Source organism: Pleurodeles waltl, chromosome 2_1 (assembly GCF_031143425.1).
Source record: "Pleurodeles waltl isolate 20211129_DDA chromosome 2_1, aPleWal1.hap1.20221129, whole genome shotgun sequence".
NCBI classification, from domain to species: domain Eukaryota; kingdom Metazoa; phylum Chordata; class Amphibia; order Caudata; family Salamandridae; genus Pleurodeles; species Pleurodeles waltl.
The window spans coordinates 615,634,824-615,650,742 of record NC_090438.1 but is presented as its reverse complement, the minus strand read 5'-3'; the positions used below and the strand labels follow the sequence as shown (position 1 = coordinate 615,650,742).

At 42.5% G+C, this 15,919-nt stretch overlaps 1 long non-coding RNA gene across 1 annotated transcript in view; it reads right to left on the bottom strand.

Moving 5' to 3' along the window:
* The window catches only part of LOC138259057 (uncharacterized), a 42,439-nt gene extending 30,704 nt beyond the window's left edge, over nt 1-11,735 (bottom strand). Inside the window, exons 1-2 of the long non-coding RNA XR_011198629.1 lie at nt 11,676-11,735; nt 11,478-11,547 (exon numbers count right to left, since the gene is read on the bottom strand). This is a non-coding gene — a long non-coding RNA (uncharacterized lncRNA). The remainder of the gene's footprint in view (nt 1-11,477; nt 11,548-11,675) is intronic.
* Between the last annotated feature and the right edge of the window lie 4,184 nt (nt 11,736-15,919).

The window sequence follows — 15,919 nt, the reverse complement described above, 5'->3', positions numbered from 1 at the left end:
ATTTGAGTCTGCATGGAAATGTATTAATTCCACAAAGTATCCACAGTATGCTGGTTTAATCAGGTCAGTCATTTTTAGTTTTTTGTGCTGCACACCAGTGTCTTGAATCGATCAATATTTGACTAAGGGAATGTTTCACAATCGAGCTCTGTTCCTTTTGTACTCCTTACACCAGGTGTTATTTCTGTTTGCAGCTGGCAGCTGATGTATTATCTCTTCTTGACGCGAGTTCTTTTTATTTGTTGGCCTATTATCGGAGTTTTTATTTTTGAGCTTTTGTTGCTCTTCTTTTTTTCTGTGCTACCGACAACAACCTCTTGTCATATGGCGTGTTTTCAGTTCTGCATTATAGTTGACAAACATTTATATCATTGCCTGCTTGAACATGCTCCTACTTTTTAATGCAGGCATGCTGGGCTGATTTCCTGAACAATATTCCTCATGCGCTGTTTTCTTGTTATTTGGATAACGTGTTTTCTGGTACCATACCAGCTTGCAGGCTCCGCCACGAGGGTTCTTCTTTGTCTAATGAATTCCCAAACCTTCTCTGTTTGCAATGTTTTAGAACTGCTTTCTTTTCTCTGCCAGTTGTGCTTTCTGGGGCAAATTTTTATTTTCTCCAAGTTATCATTTTGAATACACTTTTTAATTCCACTTTTGCAATCACTTATAATAAATTCAAGTTAGTTACAGTTTAAAATCATTCATGTTGTATTATTCCTCAATGTTCCAAACACTCCACCGTGATGGAACACGGTCGTGGACAAATTCATGCTTTTTTGGACATTTCATTTTACTTTCTGGACCTCTATTAGTTTTTTTCGAATATTCATCCCCTTAATTTTGTCACTTAACATTTTAATTTATCGGTATATGCACATGAACTATTATAGAGAATTAAATTGTCCTATTGTTATACTTCTCAATTGCCGGAAAGAATCTAGGTACATTCTTGATAGGGCGGAAACGTATCCTTATGCATTTGTTTAGAAAATCATTCAGCACCGTAGTGGTCTCCTGGCACTGCAAAGACAAAGACTTGATTATGACTTGTGTGGTGTGGAAATACCTTGTAGAGCGCCACTCTGTACAATTATGACATGATTCCCACACCCCAATTTCCAGAGAGCAGGAATTAAGACCCCCATGTTATTAGCTGGAAACGTCAGTCAGTAAAAGCAGTTTGGGGGAATGGGCTGCATTGCAGCACAGACTTGTTCGGCAGTCGCAAACCAAATTGCAACCAATGACCAGGGCTCATGTAATGCTCCCCCCTCAAAAAGATATTCAGAACTTTCTTCCTCACACCACCCCACTCTGGATTTCTGCACCCCACACTGGACTCATATCAGGTGGTTAAACCATTGGGAATAGTGAAATCAGAACTATTTCTAAGGCCTCTTATATGATGAATACATAGGCCCTCATTACAACCCTGGCGGTCAGTGTTAAAGCGGCGGTAATACCGCCAACAGGCCGGCGGTAAAAGAAATGGGATTTGGACCCTGGCGGTTACCACCATCCAACACCACCACTTTAACACACCGACTGCCAGGATGGTAAGGGCCGCTGGGCTGGAGACTTTGGTCTCCAGCCCGGCGGCCGTCACTTTCCCACCTTCGGGATTATGACCCGGCCTACCGCCATGGTTTTCGCACCAAACTTATCGCCCCGAAAACCATGGCAGTAGACACCGATAGGGGTCTCCACCACCCCTACCCCCTCCGCAGAGTCCTCCTCCACCCTCCTTTACCCGCTCCTGCCCCGCATATATACAAATGCGCACCCATATACACACATGCACACATGCATACCCACCACCACCCACGCATGCACACATACATGCCCACACACCACAACACACACCAACATAGCTTGTCACACACATGCATCCACAACACACAATACTCACAATCACTCATTCATGCATGCATCCAACGCGACTCACACCCGCATGCACGCATCCCAAAACATACACACACCCCCACATACACACAACACCCCCCAACCCCCTCTCCGGTCAGAGAACCCGACTTACCTGCTTGCAGGGGGTCCTCTGGCTGGAGACGGTCCGCGGCGCTGCTGTCAGCAGCAGCGTCAGCCAGCAAAACACCGCCAGGCCATATCATTGCTCATGATACGGTCAGCGGTGTTTTGCTGGCGAGGCGGTGCTGCTGTGAGCAGCGCCGCCTTACCGCCGCCATGACCGTCGGCGGTGTTCTGCCAGATTCTGGCGGCATACCGTTGGCGGTCATAATACGCGTTGCTGGCTGGTAGCCACGGCGGCTGTATGTTGGCGGCTGTTGCCATGGCGGTAGGCGGTCAATACCGCCATGGTTGTAATGAGGGCCATAGTTTGTTGTTCCCTACAATGTGATTTCGTTAAGAAATATGCAGTATGTGTTTCATTGTAATTCCTTCTCTTTTAGTAGGTTAACTAATATTTACTAGAAAGCCATTTTGCAGCGTGTTGGTACAATGTAGGTTTGTAAATGAATCACAACACATCACCAAGAGGTATGACTCTAAGTTGAATTTATAGAGGCCTCTTTACATCAACCTTAGCATGAAAGGACACTTTACCCAGGGAGTGAGCTTTTTCGGTATGGTTTGTGAATCCATTCAAAGGTTTTTGTGATATTAGTTTTTAAAAGAGATGCCGGTGGGCTTTAACAGGTTAATACGTTTCTGTATCTCTGGCGCTTAAACTTGTGAATCAATCATGTCAATTCCATTTTCAAACTCTACAACGTGACTAGCTGGATTAGTGCTGGAAATATTTTTGGGATGTATTAAAACTCTGGTGGCTCTGAGTCATGAGTACACAGCAATGAGTGAGCAGCCATTTTAGGTGCTAAATTCGATGGACATTTTGTCACAAGTCACTTTAACTTGCGACTTTCTAGGCTGTGTAAAAAGAAAAACAGTACAAGTAAAGCCAAAACTCTCAAATTAGTGTTTGATATTGCTTGTAAGGCAAGAGGTAGGTTGCTCAGCCCAGGCCAGTGTCCAACCTTCTGTAAGCTATGGCCGACCCTACTGCACATGGCCTTCACCATGTGCAGCCTAGGTTGAGCGGTCATGACATCCACTGCTGTTTGGGTGCAGGGCATGGCAGCAGGCCAGGTAGGGTGGTGCAGGAGCAGAGATTTTACTGATAAAAGTTATGATTATTAATGTATTGATCTTGATAAACTAATGTGTGATTTATCTAATGATTGCTAACAAAATGGGTGACTTTTGTAAATGGCCACCATAATCCATTTTGTTTTCTACTTAAGGCTTACTTTAGATAGCTTTGCAGTTGCTTTTCATTGCTCAATGCTTACTCAAAAGACAGTGTGCTTAATAGTTTATAGACATGCAAACAGCTTCTCCTAGTGGAGTTTTGTGTTATGTCTTACAAGGTCAGATTTATTAGGTCATTGTTAATGTTTGACTGTCCTATTGTTTAGAAAATGTCACTAACGTGTGGTTTCTTCCTCGAGGATGGAAGTAGATGAAACAATGTTAGACGTTTCCTTCTGAACCTGAGATTCTGACGAGTTGGAACAATGGAGCCACAGACGAGATGGAAGAGACAAAGAAATTGTTACAATTGTGTTTAGATAGTGATGTCGTCAATGAATTTTAGTTATTATAGTAGTTTTATTGGCTGAATGTGCAACATCCCATGTCCTGACCAATCGTGAGCTTTGTAAAGATTAATATAACATTCTGTCACTTATTCTTAGAGAGAGATGGAGAGAGAGAGCTAACAGCAGACTTTATGAGATTTTTCAGAGACTTTCCAGTGTTACAGACAGAGTTAGAATAAATGGAGTGTTTTCCAGTCATATAGACTTATGAGATTTATAGATTGTTCTTACTGATGGTGTCCCCTTACTGAAGCAATCTTCTTGTTGTTATCTTACGGTTAATGTATAAATTGCAATTATTATATGTGTCTTTTGTTTTACAGGTACCAGCTGCAACTCATGGATTAATTGCTGCATAATAATATAATTTTTTTAAATAATCCAAGTTAGTATGTTTTTCTAAATTTGTGTTTCTAAAACTTTTACTTGAAGCCCAAACATGTTAATGCTAATTAGTGGTTAGTGAGGGTGTTTATCATTAAATGCTCATGATTCATGTTGGCATTCTTTGATCTATTGCTTAAATGTATATTTTTCGCTGTCGCAGATTTTGGTGCTAATAAGTTGTGTTATAACAATTGAATTAATTTGTTTACTTGCTTTACTTAAACTCATATATATGAGGCGTTCTAATCAGTCATTTATGATTCCTTATGTGTATCATTTATGTTTGAGAATTATTTTCGGGACTTTAGCATTGTTGATATAGGGAAATAAATTTATAAACCTTCTTAATAAACTGGTGTGGTCATTGTAGTGTAATTAGATTATTGATCTATTGTTAATTGATGCTTATTATGACATGCACTATTGAGATCCTCTCAAATCAATGTTGTGTTGAGTCATCAGCCTAAGGTGTGAGATCCACTATTTAATCTGAGGTAACAGCTAGGATTTCTAATCGCTGGAGCAGTGGCCAACTCCTGTTATACACAAACGAAGGCCGAGCACAGTGTAGGTTGAAAATAAAATAAGTTAATCACAGAAAAAAGCAATGAAATTCACTGACAAAACAGTTAAAAAGCGAGGCATGTTTGAGCTCAAACGCATAAAACCACTGAAATGCTTAGTTATGTTCAGGTGTAAGTGTAGTGTGGGACAGCGTGTTTACATATTTTCTGACAGGGTTTTGTGTTTACAATGTTTATTTTCACAGACTCAAGGATTATTTGATACTTGCCTGAACCATGGATCAGTCTGCATGGGTGAGCTTATTATGTCATCTGATTAATGCTATATGAGCAGCGAGGTCCCCGTGTAAGACTTGCTATGTTAAATATGTAACTATTTGTTTAGGAAAGATAAATGTCCTGCAAATGAATTCAAGACTATGAATTATGGGACATTGGGTTGCATTTACAGAGGTGCAATTTTCCATTTCCTGAATAGCAACTCCATAGAAATCGCTACTTAGGAAATGCAGAATTATATGTATCAAAATACTGATTTCTTAATAGTGATTCAAAATCACATTTAAGAAATTCCATGCCATTTGTTAAAATGGGCCGGTTTCTCATTTGCAAAATAGCAATTTCCTATTAGGTTAGGAAATCGCTATTTTGTAAATGCAAAACCAAGGATGGCTATGGGCAAAAGGCCCCTCCGTGATGCACCACAAAAATAGTGGTGCACATGTAGAGCACACATATGCCCTATTGTACTTTAAAAAAAGCATCTTTGGTTGTGTTTTTTTAACATCGACTTGGAGTCAATAGTAATTGCATTTCCTAAAAGCCCAATTCGCATTTAAGAAATGCTTTGTACATCTGAATAGGAATCGCAAATAGGTAATCCTTGTTTGCGATCTCCTATTTAGAGTATCGTAATTTGCGATTACCTAAAGGGCTTTGTATATCTGAAAATCTCATTTAGCATTTCTTAACGGCCCGAAATAGCGATTCGGACCATTAAGAAATGCTAAATGGCTTTGTACATCTGGTTCACTATCCACAGTGAAGGGGCCTCTTATCTGTGAATTTTAATTTTTGAAACAACTGGCAAACATTCAATATGAAGGCTTACCCTGTAATATACATGTATGTTTTTTGCATTAAAATGAAAGTTTGATTAGCTTAAGTTATTCTGCCTTGACCTACATTTAAAAACATCAGAGATGCACACATCACATGCACTGCTCATGACCGCACCTTGTTGTGACAGTTGCATTTACAAATGACACAAGCAATAAAACAGGTCAGATTATCTATCGAACTAGTATTAAAACTATGAATTAATGTCAACAATGAATTTAGTATTGTTTATTTTTGAGTATGTTTTGTTATTTAATGATGTGGTTTTAAGTGTTCTTACTATTAGTATAAATGTTGTGAGTTCATAAGTATTGCAGCAGATGTGCAAGTAATGGGTAGCATAGATGTTGTGAATTTCTGATTTTGCAAAACACGTTAACACATGTTAAGGTTGTGCCAGATAGCCAGTAAAGGGCGTTGTGAAATGTTTTAAAAAAATATATAGGGATCACAGGGGATCCCTTGAGGGCTCCCTCGAGATACCAGATAGCCCATAAAGGGCAAAAAAAAAAAAGCATAAAAAGAAAGCTATAGCTGCGACCTTCACACTGAGCACTCAGGGTTCACGTCCAGCTGGGTTTGCTTCCCTCTCTTTTTTTTAAGTACAAAGGGGCATATTTATACTCTGTTTGCGCCAAATGTGCATCAAAAAGTTTGACGTACATTCGGTGCAAACCGTGCACCATATTTAAACTCTGACGCCCGAGCCCACAAATGGCAAAATTCCGCCGTGTGCATCATTTTCTGGATACGGGAAACCGCCTTTTGTTATTGACATGCAAGGTAGGCGTTCCCGTCCCAAAAATTACTTAAACCCAGTGCGCCTTATTTATGCTACTTCGCAAAAATGACGCACGGCCGGGAGGCGGAGGAAGAAAATGACGCACAGCCCGATTTGCGTAAAAAATAACGCCTGGGTCAGGGCAGGCGTTAAAATGGGGCAAACCCACCTGTACTTAATGAAAACACACAGAAGCAAAAGCAGAGCTCCAAAAGGAAGACATGGAGGTGCTTTTCATCCAGCATGCACGCAGACGCAGAGCACAGGACCAACAACAGCAGCTTCCACAACACCAGCAGGGACCCCAAAGGCAACGCAGAAGGCAGGAGAGGATATTCCGCACCAGGACAACTCTTCTGGGACTCCGCCAACAAGACATCTTTCAGAGGTACAGGCTTAACTGGCAAGCCATTCAGCAGCTGCCGTGCAACATTGAGCCACAGTTGGCACCCAACTTGCAGACACCCTGCACCATTCCACCAGAAACCATGCTGCTAGCTGTACTACACATGTTGGCAAGTGGCTCCTTTCAAACCACTGGCTCCCTGGTTGCTGGGATCTCACAGCCATCATTCTCCGCCTTCCTACCCAAGGTACTGGATGGCATCATCTCCCTCACACCCCGCCCCACATCAGCTTTCCCAACACACAGCAGAAGCAGCAGGAGACAAAATAGGGGTTTTACCAAATTAATGGCTTCCCACACGTCCTTGGTGCCATTGACTGCACACATGTACGCATTGTGCCATCTGCTGCAACCGAACATCTATACCGCAACAGGAAGCACATACACTCCATTAATGTGCAGGCCATTGTCGATCACCGGGGTTTGATCACCAACATCGTGGCAAAGTATCCTGAGAGTGTACACGATTTATTCATCTCCCGTCACTGCACCATCAATCAACACTTCCAGGATGGAAGATATGGAAATGGCCTACTTGTTGGTAAGTACAGAAACCCAGTTACATACACACTGCACAGCAACCCTCTAGGACATACAACACATACACCACAACATCGACACGTGGACAGGGACACACTGAAGTTGTGACACCGCTAGGCATGTTTGATATCCTCACCCAATGGGAGACACACCTAGGGACAAATGACAGTTCCAAATAACAACAGATGCCACTCCACAGACACAGGGAAACATTTACAACAACACAATGACAAAGACATGGCCCCAACTGGCAGTACATTTGGGAAGATTAATCTTTCAATATCACATCAATAACACTCAATCCAACACCCTTCAAACCAATACGTACTGTGTAAGGGGTGTGTAATGTTTTTTGCTGCAGGTCAAACACCATGACACACATTGCATGATGATGACTCCATTGAAGGTCATGTGCAATCATTGAGGCTGTACCAATATCTCACATCACTCCTGCTCTCACACTGCCCACAACCAAGAAGCACGTGGACTGTGCGAAAAACACGTATTGATGGGACAATATTGAAAGTGCACATTCCTACACATACGCATTGCGACAACTTAACACACACACAACAGATGTACTGGCATACGGACCTTCTGAAACTCTAAATGACAACCTCACAACCAAGTTAGCTATCTGAACTAGAACATGTTCAGTAGTATAGGTACACGTTACAACCTGAGTCGACTTGGCAAGGGCAGAGAAATAGGTCTGCAGTGAACTTGTCACACAAGTAAAATTAGTGCATAGTCAATTGTTAACACGTCAGTGCTCACAACGTACGGAGATGTTTTGCACATTGTCACCTTGCAAAATCTAAGGGTCTCACTGATGGTTAAATAATTCTATTGCATATGTGTAATTGTATGGGATGTCCAGGGTATATAGATGCAACTGTGTTACCACCACTGTTGAATTGATTCTGTGTATGAAAGTATCATCTCACCCCCATTTAAGAAACAGGGACACCTATTTCACAAGTCACAATGCAAGGGAGTACACACTGTACTGCAACTCTACAAAAATACTGCTGACATCAGGTCAACAGCCAAACACCCATTCAGATAAGGAAACAACTAAATGCTGAGGGTACATCCTAGAAGCTTAGGATTCTGCACAATTACACAAACACCAATGAGTCACAGACAACACAAGAGAACATCTGCCATGCAAAGTGATATTTGTGGTGCAAGGTACATCAACATGTTCTCACTCATTTTCTATTTCAGCTGATCCAGGGTATGGGATCCAGCCATGGATCATGACCCCATTTGCAAACCCAAGCACTGCAGCAGAGCGTGCCTATAATGAGGCACATAGGAGGACACGTGCCATAGTCGAGAGGACCTTTGGCATCCTGAAGTCAAGATTCAGGTGCCTCGACATCACCAGAGGCAGCCTCCTATACTCACCAGAAATGGTGTGCAAAATAATTTTGACCTGTGCCATCCTGCACAACATATGTGTAAGAAGGAACATTCCCCTATGCCTGAAGAGGAGGAAGAAGAGGATGTTGTCCATCAACATGAGGAGGACCATCCAAACACAGCTGCAGGATTGCGTCGGAGACAACACATTGTCCACAATTTCTTTTGACTCTACTCATCCATCACCACTGTCTTACCATATGTAAATAAACACCTACACTAATCACTTTATCATGGTCTGGATAATCATTTGTGCATAACATTATCTCTAATTATCAGAATCAGAGTGTAGCCTCATGGAGCATTGCTGAAATACCGATTAGGACACAGAACATTCCTAAACTAGTTAGATGCGTATGAATGTACAGCCACATTCACTCACACTGTAAATGACATATATCCTGTACATTTCACATTTGAAGGGCAATAGCAGAGGACCACACCTATTTCACACATGCATGTTGGCAACATGGTTCATCGCAGCATATGGCACACAACAAAGACACCATCAGTCAATAAGGTAAAAAAATGCCTCATACATGAGGCAGTGGATGTGCTATTGCATTGGTAACAGGAATGTATGACCAGACCCTTGACAGCAGTAAGTCTTACATCACCTATCTTTGCAAGGACTATGGGGGTCATTACGACCCTGGCGGTCGGCGGAGAAGCGGCGGTCTTACCGCCAACAGGCTGGCGGTAAAAATTTTGAAATTATGACCATGGCGGTTACCGCCATGGTCATCCGCCACTTCTCCGTTCCGACCGCCAGGGCGGAGACTACCGCTGGGCTGGAGACCTGGGTCTCCAGCCCCGCGGTCGTCACAATACCGCCGGTGGTATCATGACCCGGCTGACCGCCATGGATTTCATGGTGTTTGGAACTGCCATGAAATCCATGGCGGTGAGCACTATCAGTGCCAGGGAATTCCTTCCCTGGCACTGATAGGGGTCTCCCCCACCCGCCACCCCCACCCCGAGCCCTTCCCCTACACCCCCCACCACCCTTGCCACCCCCAAAGGTGGAAGGACCCCCCTCCCCACCCCTACCCCCAACATTACATTACACATACACACCCGACACGCACGCAGGCACCACCAACACACATACCCGCACACACATCAGCATACATGCCAACAGCCACACACACAGTCATACACACACACCCACATTCAGACATACACGCACACATCCATACAGACATACATACAGACATACACGCACTCATTTCCAAACACACAACACCCCCGCATGCATACACGCACTCACATACCCCCGCTACATACACACACGCACACCCCCATGCACGCACAAAACACACAACACCCCCCCAACCCCCTCCCCTAACGGACGATCAACTTACTTGGTCCATTGATCCTCCGGGAGGGGACGGGACCCATGGGGGCTGCTCCGCCGCCACCACACCGTCAACAGAACACCGCCACACCGAATCACGGGACGTGATTCGGTGGGCGGTGTTCTGTTGACGTGGCGGTGGAGGTGGAGCAACCTCCACTTCCCCGCCGCCCGCCAGTATGGCTGCTGGCGGCTCTCCGTCCGAAAAAGGACGGAGGGCTGCCAGCAATCATAATACGCCGAGCGGAAAACCGCCACCACTGGCGGTCTTCAGCACGGCGGTCCCTCGGCGGTCTGGTCAAAAGACCACCGAGGTCAAAATGACCCCCTATGTGTGACTAGATTTCCATATAAGCAGCAAATTCATAGCACAAGTGCCCCAGGTATGACTAGCATTGCTCACATGACATCCCCTGCACATGGCAGCCCATGTCCTAAGTCCAGCCACACCAGTAGAAAGAAGTATCACTCTCCTAAACCTTTCGCCAGTCAGTTCAGTCCAGGAAGTACAGAAACTGAAATATAGCTTTCTTTGATAATGATCAACATGTATTCACAATATCAATATGTATTCAAAAACAAATATATTATTTTAATGCTTGATCAATAAACCCCCCTTACCCAGAGCTCATAAAACAATACAAACAAAGAAAACAATAAAACAATTCACTATACACAACACCACATCCTACAAACACATACGACATTAACATCAAATCACATTCAGATCGCCAATATTGTCCATATATAAATTCAACTTTTGGCTGAATGAAATCAAACTGGTCTTCAAATGGTTATCAAAAGATCCGAGCATTCCTTATCGAAGTGAATGTCACAAAGGTTCGTGCTAGTACCGTCAGTTCACATGTTCACTGACGCTACTCCATCCTGTCCATCTTTGGAGTATAATCCATTTCCCGTTATCTTCAATCATGCGCTATTGAAATTGCCGACGCGCATTTCGGTGGAGTTCCACATCGGGGTCAATACCCCTTATTCACAGCCACCTTCATCAGGGCAATTAATCCGTAGTGGTTCACAAAATATCCTCTTCACATTGAGTATCTAATTAAAATAATAAAGATAATCCTATACCAAACACCTCAATATAACACCAAAACATATATTGCGTCTGTTCACACATAAAACTGATCGGAATCAGTGAGAATACGTGCCCATGCAACCAATAGTGCAGGTCACCTAAAAGCCCAAGTGTCTTCAGAAAAAGAAGAGTTTAGACCCCAAAAAGAAGAAGAAAAGGATAACCCAACACGTGAAACAATAATCAACTGCTTACCCAGTATAACCTCTAGCTCAACTCTTCTCAAATATCAACTCTTCCCCTATTCGATCTAGCGGGGCTACAGCTGTTGGCAAAAGGGAATAGCGCAAACAGAACCAAAAACGCTGTAATTAGCCCAAATCGTGCAATACTACAGAGCCTTCTAAATATCGCCTCTTCCTTCCTCATATATACCCAAAGACCGTCTCATACCTTATCGTTCTGGTAGCGGGGGTCAGCCATATGAAACAACCGGTTCGGCAGTAAAGAAACTGACACACCGTGTTTCTCTGTACTTTAAACAACGCCAAATAACCGCGTCCGAGAAGAATTTAATCAACATAGAAAAAGGATGTACACATCACATCCTCAGATCCCTTCTCAATGGCGGCCATCTTAGCATGGAGGGTAATACATACGCTAAAATACACCGCAAATAGTGCCAAAAATACTCCATGATGTAGACAGGTGAACGAATATCGTTCACCTGCAACAGAAGGAAAAAAAAGATGCAAATGGTTATTTAACCATTCCTAATCCTGTCCACAACAATGGATAATGACTGTACGACGAAACAACGACTGCAAAAACAACTACTGCCTTAACAACGAGGTCGGAACACCAACCTCGTTGCTACTACTAATGATTTTACCACGAATGCCTTAACAACGATATTTCGTTGTAAAGGCATTCCTGATAAAATCATTAGCAATAGGCACCATTCACCCTACATCCCTCACCCCACCCCCCCAACCCCACCCCAAAACCTAAAACCCCCTGACCCCCCACCCACTCCCCAAAACCAAAAACGCCCCACCCCCCCAAACCCACCCCAAAACCTAAAAACCCTGACCCCCCACCCACTCCCCAAAACCAAAAACGCCCCACCCCCCAACCCCACCCTAAAACCTAAAACCCCCTGACCCCCCATCCACTCCCCAAAAGCAAAAACATCCCACCCCCTCAACCCCACCCCAAAACCTAAAACCCCCTGACCCCCCACCCACTCCCAAAAACGCCCCACCCCCCCCAACCCCACCCCAAAACCTAAAACCCCCTGACCCCCCACCCCCTCCCCAAAACCTAAACCCACACTTACCTTCGCCAAGTCCCTTCTTTGTACCTTAACCACGCATGTTCGTTGTTCAGAACATACGTAGTTAAGGCACAAAAAACCGAAGTTGTGGTTAAAAAAAGCGTTGTTGCGCTTTCGTTAACCACGACCTTCGGAAAAAAAAAGTCGTAAAAAAGGATGTTTCCCATGGATAATACTTTCAGACTTAATGTAGAAAATATACAGATACTCAGCAGAGCAGCAGGAAAAACGAAATAACCAGTCACCCAATAGGTGTATTCAGAGTATCTACGCAGTATAATCATATCCACCCTTTGGTAACCGTACATTAAAAAATATATATACATAAATAAGCACTCAAAAAATTTCACACTGGAAAAAATAACTTAAATAGAAATCCCTGACTCAAAAATGCAGTCACAGAGACTGGTCCAATAGGTAGGAACGTAGGAGACCCCCCACAGAGATCTCACATGACATTACACCAGGAATATCCTCGTTCAGGCCTCTCTTGTATGTCTCTTAAAAGAAAATCCAAAATACTTCCTTCTTTTTCCTAGATTGTTCTGAACCCATATCATCCCTTGCACTTACTTTTTCCAGTATGACCCATCTCATCTGATTCTCGTCATGGTTGTGGGCAACCCTATGGGCCACTAACGGAGCATTGGGTCTCCGAGTTCTAATTGTGGACTTATGTTCAGACAAACGAATTCTGAACTCCCTGGAAGTCTCACCAAAATGTCCCCGGTTACACGGGCATAGGATGAGATAATCATAAATCACATTTTTGGATCTGCAATTTGTCTTTGCAGTGAGGAACTTTTTCCTCCCATTGTGTGTAATGTCCCTAGTTGCCAAAGCTGTTTCACAGACATGGTAATTGCCACATTTAAAATTCCCCTTCACCTGGTCCAATCCTGTGATTGATCTTTGAACAGGATCAGAAGTACGCCTCATAGCAGATTTCACCAAGATGTTTCGCAAATTTTTATTCCTTTTAAATGCCAATAATGGTTTCTCAAGCCAAACTGCATCTGTATTGGTGTTCAAGATATGCCTCTCAGATTTAATGATCTTTCTAATCTGTTTATTCAGAGTGGAATGATGTACTACACAGGCTAATCTATCACTGCTACTCTGGTCCTTAACTTGAAAGAGAGAATCACGATTGTAATACTTCGCTCGCCTTAGCGAATCTCTGATCACTTTCTTAGGATAGCCTCTTTGTTCAATTTTGTACGAGAGAACCTCATCGTGTTTTAGAAAATCTTTCTTTTCTGTACAGTTCCTTCTCAATCGTAGAAACTGTGAAAAAGGAATCGCCTGTCTCTGACTCCTGGAATGGAAACTATCAAAGGGTAGAAGAGTGTTCCTAGCCGTCGGTTTTGTAAAAAGAGACATTGCAAGGTGTCCATCTAGATGTTTAATATAAACATCTAAAAACTCCACCTGATTATGATCTTGTTTAATAGTAAACTTCAAATTACTGTCACAAAGATTCAACCATAGGAAAAACTTGTGTAACGCATACTCCTCACCTTTCCAAATGAAAAACACATCATCTATGTATCTACACCATAGATGTACATTCTCAAAAAAAGGAGCCACTTCATTATAAATATGTTTCTCCTCAAATGCTCCAACATTCAAATTGGCTACACTGGGGACACAGACAGCTCCCATGCTGACGCCCCTTGATTTGTTGGTAAATTGTTCCATTAAAGTCAAAATAGTTGTTAAAGAAGATGATCTCAAGACAATTCAAAATGAATCCATGGAGGGGATCCTCGCCCAAACTCTCAAGATAAGAGCCTGTTGCTGTGGTATGTTAGTATATAGTGCCTCCAGGTCCATCGTAACTAATATCTCTTGTTCTGGGTTGTATTGCAAACCCTCAAGTTTTGAGATAAAATGACCCGTATCGTGGACGTACGAAGGAAGCTGAGAAACTAAAGGTTTCAAGAATGTTTCAACGTATTTGTACAGTGGATCAATGGCTGAGCCAATCATAGATACAATGGGGAGTAATGGTGGATCCTTCGCATCCTTATGGACTTTAGGAAGTCCATATATAATCGGAACTCTAGTATAATCAGGAATCAAAAATTCATACTCCTTCTGGCAAATAAGGCCTGAATCCAAGGCAGTATTGTTTATGTCCTTAATACGTCTCTTAATCACGCTCAAAGGGTTCACAGGTATCTCTCTATAGAATTCAGAACATTTTAGCATATTAAGTATTTTCTCCGTATATACTGCGTTGTCTAATATGGCAATACCTCCCACTTTATCACAAGATTTCACTGTAATCTTGTTGTTATCTCTTAAATGGCATAAAGAATTGTTCTCCTCTTTGTCAAGATTATATTTCGATTTAGGTATATGTCTAAGCATGTCCTCAAATTTCTGTACAACCGATTTCTAAAAAATGGCTACTTCCGGTCCTACAACTTCTAAATTCAGAGTGAAGGATGACGGAGGCTTCAGACTTGATCTATTAGAAACAAGCGAAGGTGGAGAAGAGAAAAAGTATTTTTTAAGCCTAATAAATATAAAAAAGGCTTGTAGATTTCTCATCAATTCAAATGTATTAATACCCATATTAGGCACAAATGACAAGCCCCTTGCCAACAGATGCTCTGAGCTCTTATTTAAAACACTAGTACTTAGACTGAAGATAGGGATACTATTCAGTCCCTCCAGTACTGGTTGCGTCTTGTCTGAAGGAGATGGAATGTTTGATCTGAATTCGGGGGTCTGGACCCACGATTTTGCCGAAATCTGGATCTGAAATTGCGTCTTCGATTGCCTAAAAAACGAGGATTGGCCTGAAAATAATCTGCCTGATTGTGTCTATTACCAAATGTATCAAAACTATGAGAACTACCTTCTCCCTTCGACTCAGACGTATCTGAGAAAGTGACAACTTTCTTCGAGGTCCAATTCTGCCTCTCGCCCACAGGCCCGGACGATTGTTTGTAATACTGCTCTGCCAATTATGGATACGTCCTTTCTAGAGTAAAATACCTAATATCCTTCTTCAATTTGTCGTTTTTTCTCTTAATGAGATATTGATTGAATGCCTCAAAATCTACATTTATTTGGTCAAGCTTTTTTTGGCTTCTTCAACTGCTGTCGATTGTTTTAGTTTGGCCTCCAATTCCTCTATCTCAATGAGTAATGCAGACACAATTTCTCTAGCTGTCTCAATAATTAATAGCATATAGTCCCGTGAGCAGCGATTCAAGATCAATGACCATTTTTCTAGAAATTGTTTGATCTCCACAAACAGGCCAGGAATATTCCTTACTCTTAAACCATTGCGGATGGTACCTGCTCTTAGATACTCTAAAAGGGATTCTGAATGGGCATCAGTTCT